The sequence below is a fragment of the Oncorhynchus clarkii genome, chromosome 9, assembly GCF_045791955.1.
Source record: "Oncorhynchus clarkii lewisi isolate Uvic-CL-2024 chromosome 9, UVic_Ocla_1.0, whole genome shotgun sequence".
NCBI classification, from domain to species: Eukaryota; Metazoa; Chordata; class Actinopteri; order Salmoniformes; family Salmonidae; genus Oncorhynchus; species Oncorhynchus clarkii.
This window is the reverse complement of record NC_092155.1, coordinates 25,391,144-25,403,318: the sequence shown is the minus strand read 5'-3', so window position 1 is coordinate 25,403,318 and position 12,175 is coordinate 25,391,144. Positions and strand designations below refer to the sequence as shown.

Sequence of the window (12,175 nt, the reverse complement as noted above, 5' to 3'; positions counted from 1 at the left end):
TAACCATTTGTTATGAGATGCACTAAACCTTGGTCGAATTTTTAAGGTTGCTCGTTTAGTTTAATCTTACATTTTTACGCGAGCTGTCATTTTTGTGTGATTCCTGACACTTTGATAAGAACTAGTCAGATTCAAACCTATGCAAACGCATTGTTTTCTCTCTCTCTCTCTCTCTCTCTCTCCCTCTCTCTCTCTCTCTCTCTCTCTCGCCATTAAGTCAAGTGTCTCAGTCATAACCCAATTAGACTTCCTAATGAGCTTCTTTGATGGGGGCTTAATGAGAGGCAGGGGGCCAGTCTTAGGAACTAATGGCAATAGATCACATCCATGAAGAGTTCTAAGAAGAATCTCCTTTGTATGTTTTGTTTCTGACTCTGTTGTGCAGCCTACAAGGAAATGTAGCATTTGATACTCTCTTTCTCTCTAAAGTCTCTACACTAGAAACCAAGTCATTACTCTCCAGTTTGGCCCTGGCTAATGCAAATATGACTGACTGTGTTTGAATCTGTGTCTACTGTGCACAGCAAATATCTGTTAGTCCCTTGAGCTAAACACCTAGGTATTAGCTTGGGTATGGCTGACTGGCTGGTAGACACAGCTCCTTACATGAGACTCAAACCCATGGAACTCAAACCCATAGCCTTAAGGTGATGATGGAAGATGGCAGGGTGCCTAGGTGCTGTGCTGCTGCCCCTCTATTTGTGGCTGAGTGTTGCACAATGTGCTGTAAATTATGTCTCCACTGTCTCTGCCATGATCATAGAGCCATAGAGCCACAAATCATAGAGCCATGTGCAGTCTTCACAGTATAATAAGGGAGCGTTAGGGCACTGGTTCCTATGTGTTAGCATAAGTTTTAAGACAAAATGGTTTCTATTTTAGTTCTGTCATACCACCAAAGTTGGTGAAATCATGTCGATGTGGTTGTTTATTTGAATTAATTCATTAATTTAGTTATTTCTCTGAAACATGTGGGTGTCAAAAAAAGTTTTTTATTCTGAATGTGTAAACATTTTTGCTTTTTTAGTTTCAATTACCATTAAAAAAAAAATAACAGTAACTATATGTTAAACTAATGGATGGCAAACTGCCCAGCTAGCACATTTGGTTCTTTGGAAGTTGTGGAGATGTACGTTTTTGGTTTCCCATTGGTTCTGGGAATGAAGCCATACGTTTCCTGACCAGTAAAACAGAGTGTTTTTTCAATGGAAATGAGAGAAAGGGGAATACCTAGTCAGTTGCACAACTGAATGTATTCAACCTAAATGCGTCTTCTGCATTTAACCCAACCCCTCTGAATCAAAGAGGTGCGGGGGGCTGCCTTAATCGACATCCACATCATCAGCGCCTGGGGAGCAGTTGTTGTTGGGGGTTAACTACCTTACTGAAGGGCAGAAGGGCAGATTATCTACCTTGCCAGCTCGGGATTCGAACCAGCCACCTTTCGGGTTACGCTCTTAACCACCACCCCCAAATTACTTAAAATAAATGAAATAATGTTCTGAGAACATGTTTCAATCAGACTTTTAATAACACTATTAGCTTGTTTTTTCCCCCATTTAAACGTGAACCTTTATTTAACTAGGCAAGTCAATTAAGAACAAATTCTTATTTACAATGACGGCCTACCCCGGATGACGCTGGGCCAACTGTGCACCCCACTATGGGACTCCCAATCACAGCCAGATGTGATACAGCCTGGATTTGAACCAGGGACTTTATTGACACCTCGTGCACTGAGATGCAGAGCCTTAGACCGCTGCGCCACTCTGGAGTTTGGGTTAACGGTTTTGAACTCCAGCTCCGATAGGACACATGGAATCCATCAATCACACAAACACATTTATTTTTTATTGTGGCATGGCATCAGTGAGATTCAATCCTATAATCTTCTTTTCTCTATCAATGGAATTAGTCCACTGCACTGCATAGGTGGAGCTACTGTAGTATATATACCATGTTATTTGTTTTAAATAAAAAAATCTGTTCATTTTAGTCTATTCAAACAGACCCCATTTCAAAGGAAACAAGTACTCATTAAGATCAGGTGTGGCCAATTAGTGGGCACAGCCAACACACCTGAACACACTTAACAAGATGGAGAATAAAACGTTAGGTTGATGCTGAGAACAGGCATATGTTTTTAAATAACATTCTTTGAAAGTTTTCTTAACGTTTTTAGAACAATTTGAGGAAACCTGTATGAAAAGTAATGCTGATGTACTGAAATTCCCACAGAAGAACGTTGTTTCTTAATGTTCTCTGGACTATTTGAGAACATTCCCAATGTCCAACCAGTTGGAGAGCATTCCTAGAACATTACCTGCACCATTCAAAGAAAGTTGTGGGAAGGTTGTATGCAAAATAACCATAGGACGCTCTCACCAAGCTTTGAGAAACATATTGTCACGACTTCCGCCGAGGTTGTCTCTCCTGCCCGTTCGGGCGGTGCTCGGCGGTCGTCGTCACCGTCCTACTAGCCACTACCGATCCCTTTTCGTGTATCTGTTGGTTTTGTCTGATTGGCTGCACCTGTGTGTTGTTTAGTTAATTAGTGTTTGTATATAATGTAGGTTGTCCCACCCTTGTTTTGTGCGGGATTGTTTATGTTGTCATTCATTTCGTCTATCGGTGTTTTTGTGTTTCTTATTCTCCGGTTAGTCTGTTATCCTGTGTTGGATAATTTCACCCTGTGTGTGTTTGGGTTGATCGTGTTTGTTTTGTTCACCGGAGAATAAAACTTTAAATCGCTATCTGCTCTCTGCGCCTGATTCCACCCACCTTGATTAGACGTGACACATATGGTTCTCAGAACGTTATGTGCTAGCTGGGTGTATTGCATAATTGCATTATTTCGAAAATGATGCTTGGAGAATAAGTTTGGTAGCTCCATAATGCTGTATGTATGGTCCCTATCTCATTCTCAGCAGATCATATTGTGTAAGCAATACCTCTCATTCCGTAGTAAAGAAAAAAGCCTGGACCTGCACTTCATCATTCCTATCTTCCAGAGAAATCATTTGTATGTGATTGGTTCTAAAGTGTAATGGAGAGTGAGAGAAAATGCTTGGTTGTGTGTTGGTTGTGAATCAGCCTGGGGGATAGTAGAGTCAGAGGTAGGGGTTAACATGAGCTACTTCTACTCCCACTCCTACACCCACCCCCCGCCCCTCTCCTACTCAACAGTCCTATTCTACGGCAATGATACACACGTATACACACGCACACAAACACCCATCCACACACACACACTGACACAAGGCCACATTTTCTGTTGGAAAGAATACATCCTTTTTTTCTCACTCATACTGTACAAACAAAACACGCTGTGTTTTCTCCACCTCATTCTACCCTCTCCTCCGTCTATGTGATGTGTCTTGGCTGAATGGCCCTCCTGAGACAAACAACACACACACTCTCTTCCTGGTTGTGCCAGGTGGCATCTGGGCCTTTATGGGGGAACCAGGCCACAGTGTTAGTCCATCAGGCCCAAACTGCTCCTGACACAGCTACCTGCTGAATCATTCAGTCCAACAACCTGTAGCTACGTTCTGCTATTGCAAAAAAAAACTGCAGTAATGACTTAACTCTACAACCAGCGAGAGAAAAGAGCATTTTCTCTACCAGACCTTTACATCCCGGTCTCTCACATATAACACATGAATACTGAACAGATCGCGAGCTGCATTCCATATACACTACTACTTCACTCCAGGCTGGAACTCTTCCCAGAGACTCGGCGTTGATCTCCGAGGTATTACCGATCTGCTCAATCAAAAGAGGATTTTGCACCGTCTGCCTTCCCCGGTGGATCACACCAACTCAATGAGCTTGCCTCTGGAGTGGCCTGTGTAGGTTATTGAGCCGCACTAGATTGCGTAAGTCAGCCACCCACACACACACTGCTGTTGCTGACTGACGATATGTTGTTGTTCTCTATCGCGCATTTGCACTGGATGGCGAGAACAAATCCTAGCTCACTTGAGATAATGTACTCCCACCTGCTCATCTCATATGTGTGTCGTGATTGCATGTGTGTGCTAATAACAAAGCCCAGAGGAAAGCCATTGTATCTGCTATGAATACTGCCTACTATCCATTGTGTCCAGCTGACTACAACATTTACATTTTAGGGATTTAGCAGATGCTAAATCCTTATCCAGAGCACCTTACAGTAGTGAGTGCATACATTTTCATACTGGTCCCCCATGGGAATCGAACCCACAACCCTGGCGTTGCACGCGCCATGCTCTACCAACTAGAGCTAAACGGGGCTACAACTCACTGTGGCCTATGTCACTCTGACTATTCACTCTGACAGCCACTTCTGTCACCATGGCGTTATCACAGAGAGAAAAAAACGACACAGGTTGGCTTTGTCGAGATCTTCAGATCCACACACACACACACACACACACACACACACACACACACACACACACACACACACACACACACACACACACACACACACACACAGAGAGAGAGCACATCCTCGGCACTGCAGCGTTTAGTGTAACCTTTTGTTGCTTCATCATGTCCCTCTATGCCCTTTGTGTTCTTGGATTGTTTGTTCTTCTCATTTTATGTCTCATTCCAGTGTGATGTTGAGTAAGTCACTTTAATTGAGTTCATCCCAGCTTTTGATAGAATGATGTTTTGTTCTGGTATGCATTCATGCTTCATTGACCAGAAATGAACCAGAACTGTGCTATCAAAAGTCCATCATATAGACCAAGGCTCTCCAACCCTGTTCCTGGAGAGCTACCATCCTGTAGGTTTTCACTCCAACCCTGTTCCTGGAGAGCTACCATCCTGTAGGTTTTCACTCCAACCCTGTTCCTGGAGAGCTACCATCCTGTAGGTTTTCACTCCAACCCTGTTCCTGGAGAGCTACCATCCTGTAGGTTTTCACTCCAAACCTGTTCCTGGAGAGCTACCATCCTGTAGGTTTTCACTCCAAATCTGTTCCTGGAGAGCTACCATCCTGTAGGTTTTCACTCCAAACCTGTTCCTGGAGAGCTACCATCCTGTAGGTTTTCACTCCAAACCTGTTCCTGGAGAGCTACCATCCTGTAGGTTTTCACTCCAAACCTGTTCCTGGAGAGCTACCATCCTGTAGGTTTTCACTCCAAACCTGTTCCTGGAGAGCTACCATCCTGTAGGTTTTCACTCCAACCCTGTTCCTGGAGAGCTACCATCCTGTAGGTTTTCACTCCAACCCTAATCTAGCACACCTGATTCTAATAATTAGCTTGTTGATAAACTGAACCAGGTTAGTTACAACTGGGGTTGGAGCGAAAACATACAAGAAGGTACAGAAGCTCTCCAGGAACAGGGTTGGACACCTCTGGTATAGAGTTGGCTTGCATTGATTTACAGTTAGTATTGCTTACAACATGCAGTTAAATCCTGGTCATGAGATTGATCTTAAATCACACATTATAAAACTGAATAGTCGTAACTTGTTATGGCGCAAAGTGTTAGCGCGTTGTGGTTAGCAGCCATGTGAAAAGTCCTTTGTATTTAACAGTTGAGTTGGTGTGAAAAGCCTCTGAAAGTTACATTCTTTCATTGTAGGGTTGTTTCCATAGTGATCATGGTCAGCCTTGGCGTACAGTGCTGGCTGAGAAACCAATGAGCGAGAGGGATTTTGACTTTCTATAATTCTATCATTTCCTTTAATGACATATGATTAGGGGATCGATGCTGCCTTACAAACATCTACCTTTTTGTTGTAAGCGAGATTGAACATCCACTTTGCACAGTGAGCTGCTTCTCAGACAGCGTGAATTGAATAGCATTTGTAACGCCATACTGTTGACTCTGAGAGGAAGCGCATTAGAAATGATAACCCTTTAAGTCTAAATCCAGAAATTAAACCATTTGCAAAGAGTGGGGATTCTCCAAAGACAAAATGACAAAATGAGAGTTTACGGTGCATATGTGGAGGAGAAATTCTCTCTTCTCTTCCTCGTGCCTCAGGGGGTTTGCAACTCGAGCTAATGGCTTTCCTTCAACAGATGATAATTGGAACTGTCTTCAATACAGTTCTACGGGCTTACTCTCGAAATCTTTAGATGCATGCTTAAAGACAGCTATGCAAACAAATCAGAGGATGGTTTTGGTATTCATTGCCAAGGACCCAATTAATATCAGTGCTATAGCAACTGTGTTTCAGGCAACTGTAGTTGGCTGGCGTTGTCTTTTGCTACTGTATATCAGTGTCATTTGTTAACATGAATGTTCATGTTGTTTAGCGTTTTCTCACTGAAATGTAAGGTTAGAAAAATGGAGGGGGAATTATCGACCAATGTTTGTGAATAGCACACACACTCAGAATATAAATACAGTATTTGTTTTGTTTGTTGTTCAAACCAATCAGGGAATTCTTTGTGTGATAATATAAACTATGATTGGCTGGTCGTGAAGGTTGACTGGCAGCTGGATATGGCACTCTGCTCCGACCACTGCAATGGGTCTACAAAGAAATGACTGGGTTGTTCCTGGCTGGTCTGGGTTCTGTAATCACAGTCCCAGCATGCTTGCTGTCAGTGTGTGGCCAGCGAGTGACAAACATCGGAAGGCCCTGTGGGCTGTGGCTCCTTGGCTCTCCGGGGAGCAGTGGGCCAGAGGGGCAATGGAAAACCAATTCTATTTGACTGAGTGGCGAATGGAGTGATCATGGAGTGATTGAGTCAGGCCAGTCACAGTGTGGGTCATGTTGGGTTGTTGACTGGAGCGATTGATTGATGGATGAGGTGGGGATGTGATTAACATCAAAGTTGTCACATTAGTGTAAAGTAGACCAATGGGACTAAATAAGTTAATGCCCCATCACTCTGTTATTAGGAATGGAGAGCGGGAGAGTACAGTACATTTTTCGCCACTGCATGTTACCATACAATTGCAGACAAGAACAACACTCTATAGTTGAGATCTCAACAGAAATTGGGATACATGTTTTTCCTCCATAATAGCATACTTGTGTTCCTTAATAATAATAATAGGCTGTGCAAGTGATGTTCCTTTCATAGATTTCAGTCAGTATTCTATGAATAAAAAGCACAGGGAAGTGACTCATGTCATAGCGAGACAGACATATTTTATTCTATTAAAGATGCCACCCGGAGTCTGAGAAAGAGGGAAATGTTGGCGCTTCCATAATGTAAATGTTGATAGGAGCTATGGCTGAACGACAGCTTTATTGATTAATTTGTCATGTTACCTCATTATACTCTCACTAACATTATACCCTCACTACCAACGAGGTATCAGTGTACAGCTCTTTCCAGTGGTGCTTGTAAGAATAAAATGGCCAATTCAAAAGGTTATTGGGTTATTGAAGAACTACTCGTATACTGAGTATAATGCATTTTTTTTACTGCGATGTTTGTTTGTTGATAGGTAGTCTTGCTATATCTCTCTTCACATTTACAATGGTCCTTCTTGGTTTGTAAGTAAGGTCCAACGCGACAGACATTCTGTAAAGGTGTTGCATTTATCTCGAAGAAAGAAAACAGGAACTTGACACAACGTCGAGGGTTTGGCAAACTCAAATGTTTTTAACACTAAGAAATTAAGTCCGATATAGTATAAGAGTAGGTTAGGTCATGTTGATTGGTGGCGCAGGTTAGTCAAAGCAGAGCTCACTATGTAATGCAGCACTAAGTCGCTTGGTTTTCATGTTTTATGCTTGATGCGTGTATTACGAAAGGATACAGGCGAGACAACACCTTTTTGTACCAGTTGATCCAGGTTCAATTGGCTGGCAACATTACAGTACAGAAAACAGAAGACACTTCACGCTTGCAAATCCTCTCCAGGCAAATTGTATGAAACATGCTTGGAATTGAAGCCTTTCTGTTTGTCAGGTGAGAGAAGTAGTTGCATTGTGTATTGGAACTGGGTACTGTATATATGAACTAATAATTGCCCCTGTAAATAAAAGCTATTGTGCCTCTTGGGATCAGAGAGTGGCTTATGATAATGATAAATGTGACTATGATGTTTATGTATTAGGGGGAACACTTGCCCAAAACTCTTGCCCATTATAAGTCCCAGGGTCCATATAATTCTTCTTAACATGTACATGAATCATGATACCACAAACAAACTCCCTCAAAGGGTATACGTAAGTGTAATTATGAATTTTTACTGCACAGGAAAACTGCACTTTTAAAGAGGACGAAGCAAATAGTTTGGAATATGTGACCCACCCCCTGGATTTGGTCCTATGTAGCAACATTTTAAATAGTGTTTTATTTTACATTGGATAAAAATACAGACTCAGAGCAAGACAAGTATATATCATACACTGCAGTTGAGGAAGATTGAGAAAGTACAGTGCCTTGCGAAAGTATTCGGCCCCCTTGAACTTTGCGACCTTTTGCCACATTTCAGGCTTCAAACATAAAGATATAAAACTGTATTTTTTTGTGAAGAATCAACAACAAGTGGGACACAATCATGAAGTGGAACGACATTTATTGGATATTTCAAACTTTTTTAACAAATCAAAAACTGAAAAATTGGGCGTGCAAAATTATTCAGCCCCTTTACTTTCAGTGCAGCACACTCTCTCCAGAAGTTCAGTGAGGATCTCTGAATGATCCAATGTTGACCTAAATGACTAATGATGATAAATACAATCCACCTGTGTGTAATCAAGTCTCCATATAAATGCACCTGCACTGTGATAGTCTCAGAGGTCCGTTAAAAGCGCAGAGAGCATCATGAAGAACAAGGAACACACCAGGCAGGTCCGAGATACTGTTGTGAAGAAGTTTAAAGCCGGATTTGGGAACAAAAAGATTTCCCAAGCTTTAAACATCCCAAGGAGCACTGTGCAAGCGATAATATTGAAATGGAAGGAGTATCAGACCACTGCAAATCTACCAAGACCTGGCCGTCCCTCTAAACTTTCAGCTCATACAAGGAGAAGACTGATCAGAGATGCAGCCAAGAGGCCCATGATCACTCTGGATGAACTGCAGAGATCTACAGCTGAGGTGGGAGACTCTGTCCATAGGACAACAATCAGTCGTATATTGCACAAATCTGGCCTTTATGGAAGAGTGGCAAGAAGAAAGACATTTCTTAAAGATATCCATAAAAAGTGTTGTTTAAAGTTTGCCACAAGCCACCTGGGAGACACACCAAACATGTGGAAGAAGGTGCTCTGGTCAGATGAAACCAAAATTGAACATTTTGACAACAATGCACACCATCCCCACTGTCAAACATGGTGGTGGCAGCATCATGGTTTGGGCCTGCTTTTCTTCAGCAGGGACAGGGAAGATGGTTAAAATTGATGGGAAGATGGATGGAGCCAAATACAGGACCATTCTGGAAGAAAAACTGATGGAGTCTGCAAAAGACCTGAGACTGGGACGGAGATTTGTCTTCCAACAAGACAATGATCCAAAACATAAAGCAAAATCTACAATGGAAGGGTTCAAAAATAAACATATCCAGGTGTTAGAATGGCCAAGTCAAAGTCCAGACCTGAATCCAGTCGAGAATCTGTGGAAAGAACTGAAAACTGCTGTTCACAAATGCTCTCCATCCAACCTCACTGAGCTCGAGCTGTTTTGCAAGGAGGAATGGGAAAAAAAATTCAGTCTCTCGATGTGCAAAACTGATAGAGACATACCCCAAGCGACTTACAGCTGTAATCACAGCAAAAGGTGGCGCTACAAAGTATTAACTTAAGGGGGCTGAATAATTTTGCACGCCCAATTTTTCAGTTTTTGATTTGTTAAAAAAGTTTGAAATATCCAATAAATGTCGTTCCACTTCATGATTGTGTCCCACTTGTTGTTGATTCTTCACAAGAAAATACAGTTTTATATCTTTATGTTTGAAGCCTGAAATGTGGCAAAAGGTCGCAAAGTTCAAGGGGGCCGAATACTTTCGCAAGGCACTGTACTTTCTCAATCTTCCTCAACTGCAGTGTATGATATATACTTTTCTTGCTCTGAGTCTGTATTTTTATCCAATGTAAAATAAAACACTATTTAAAATGTTGCTACATAGGACCAAATCCAGGGGGTGGGTCACATATTCCAAACTATTTGCTTCGTCCTCTTTAAAAGTGCAGTTTTCCTGTGCAGTAAAAATTCATAATTACACTTACGTATACCCTTTGAGGGAGTTTGTTTGTGGTATCATGATTCATGTACATGTTAAGAAGAATTATATGGACCCTGGGACATATAATGGGCAAGAGTTTTTGGGCAAGTGTTCCCCCTAATACATAAACATCATAGTCACATTTATCATTATCATAAGCCACTCTCTGATCCCAAGAGGCACAATAGCTTTTATTTACAGGGGCAATTATTAGTTCATATATACAGTACCCAGTTCCAATACACAATGCAACTACTTCTCTCACCTGACAAACAGAAAGGCTTCAATTCCAAGCATGTTTCATACAATTTGCCTGGAGAGGATTTGCAAGCGTGAAGTGTCTTCTGTTTTCTGTACTGTAATGTTGCCAGCCAATTGAACCTGGATCAACTGGTACAAAAAGGTGTTGTCTCGCCTGTATCCTTTCGTAATACACGCATCAAGCATAAAACATGAAAACCAAGCGACTTAGTGCTGCATTACATAGTGAGCTCTGCTTTGACTAACCTGCGCCACCAATCAAGGGGGCCGAATACTTTCGCAAGGCACTGTATGTTCATGGAATTAAATAGATGGCCGTAATCCCCCCAAGACACACCTGACTAACTTGATGGGTTGTAATCACCTGGGGAAGTGAAGTATTTTGTTTAGACATGTATCTAGCTAGCTAGATACGAATAATTAGAATACTATTGCGACACAGATCATACACGTAACGTTAGCTAGCGAGCCCGAAAGCTAATGTTCGCTAGCTACAGTATCTAACAGTATGCTTGCATTTGCAATGAGAACAACTTTCTGACTAAATTAGAAACGTATCATATCTGGAAATGTAGCTAGACTCTTACCTGTTTACATGGATGAATGCTTCATGGCAGACTGGAACCATTGAACTCAGTTTTGTTTGGCCAGCGTTGTGTCAAGTCACTCCGGTTCACACTGACCGTGGCGTGTGCAGGCGGTAGTTCATCACAACTTTTTCTAACTGTTCTGTCGATAGCGCCTGCTAAATTCAGGGCATCAATGTTGCTGAGAAAAGTAGCCAAACGTTTGTGGTTCTCGATGGCTAACGTTATATCGTTCAAAAAAGCCGCTGTAGAAATGATTTTCACCACATACTGAGCAGCTCACGTTATAGACAGAAGCATGCTACATGGCAGACTGTTACGAATTCCTTTTGGCCCGACAGTCTAGGGGGGATGGTAGTGAGACCCGTAACATAACTCATGTAAATTATAACAGTGACAAAGTAAAAGTGAACGAAATAACCACGACAACCGAAATAATACCGTCAAACTCAGGGTTTATTTCTAAACACACGGTAATGGGGGGAGCAGGAAAAAGGGGCTGAGCTGGACCCAAGGAAAGAAACAATAAGTATTCAAAACACCCCTAAGCTAGACTAGCCTATTTCAACAACAGCTAACTAACTAACCAAAAATACAGTGGGTGGTCCGCCCAGTTCTAACTAGTGTGTTTTAACAAAGTTTACCTACGGGTAGTGTATGCCCATGGGCGACTTGTCTTGGTTTCCCCTTTTTCCCACCAGCAAACACCATAAACAAAAACAATACTCACAGGAGATGACAAAGTGATTTGGAGGTGCTCAAACAAAAGAAGAGGTTAATTATTACACAAAGAGAGAGATCTACATACATGGCATTACAAAGAGATTGAGCTCTCCTGAAATCTACAAGAACAGCGATCTACCAACATAGCATTACAAAGATTGAGCTTCTGAAATCTATCAAGAGCAGAGTTCTACCAACTTGGCATTACAAAGAGATTGAGCTGCTTGAACAAACAAATGATGGGGTTTTTAAACCATGGGGAAGGAACTGTGATAGGGTAGGAAACAGGAGGAGGTGTGTCTTCTGATTGATGGGTTGATTGTTGACTGATTGGGGAGTGATGACTTTCACCTGTGAGGGGAGACGGAGAGAAAAGAAACACACAGGATACACACAGACACAGGATACCTGTATCCGTAACACTCCCACCCTTAAAAGAGCAACCCTAGGGATTGCGACCACAGTATTAC

The 12,175-nt window shown here is 42.0% G+C and overlaps 1 protein-coding gene across 7 annotated transcripts in view; it reads left to right on the top strand.

Annotated features, from left to right (window-relative positions):
- The window catches only part of LOC139416121 (protein phosphatase 3 catalytic subunit alpha-like), a 111,479-nt gene that overhangs the window by 41,936 nt on the left and 57,368 nt on the right, over nucleotides 1-12,175 (top strand). The gene's annotated exons all lie outside the window — the stretch shown is intronic.